Source organism: Priapulus caudatus, unplaced genomic scaffold (assembly GCF_000485595.1).
Source record: "Priapulus caudatus unplaced genomic scaffold, Priapulus_caudatus-5.0.1 Scaffold471, whole genome shotgun sequence".
Lineage (NCBI taxonomy): Eukaryota > Metazoa > Priapulida > Priapulimorpha > Priapulimorphida > Priapulidae > Priapulus > Priapulus caudatus.
This window is the reverse complement of record NW_014577532.1, coordinates 227,547-227,959: the sequence shown is the minus strand read 5'-3', so window position 1 is coordinate 227,959 and position 413 is coordinate 227,547.

Here is a 413-nt window from a genome sequence, read left to right as displayed (position 1 = left end):
CTATACGCCCGCGAGAACGCACGCACGCACATAACAGATAGCTATATACGCGCGCGAGCACGCACACGCATAACAGATACATAGTACGCGCGCGAGCACGCACGCACATAACAGGTACCTATACGCCCGCGAAAACGCACGCACATAACAAATAACTATATACGCGCGCGAGCACGCACGCACATAACAGATACCTATACGTCCGCGAGCGCGCACGCACATAACAGTTACCTATACGCCCGCGAGAACGCACGCACGCACATAACAAATAGCTATATACGCGCGCGAGCACGCACACGCATAACAGATACCTATACGCCCGCGAGCGCGCACGCACATAACAGGTACTTATACGCCCGCGAGCACGCACGCACATAACAGGTACCCTATACGCACGCGCATAACAGATAGCG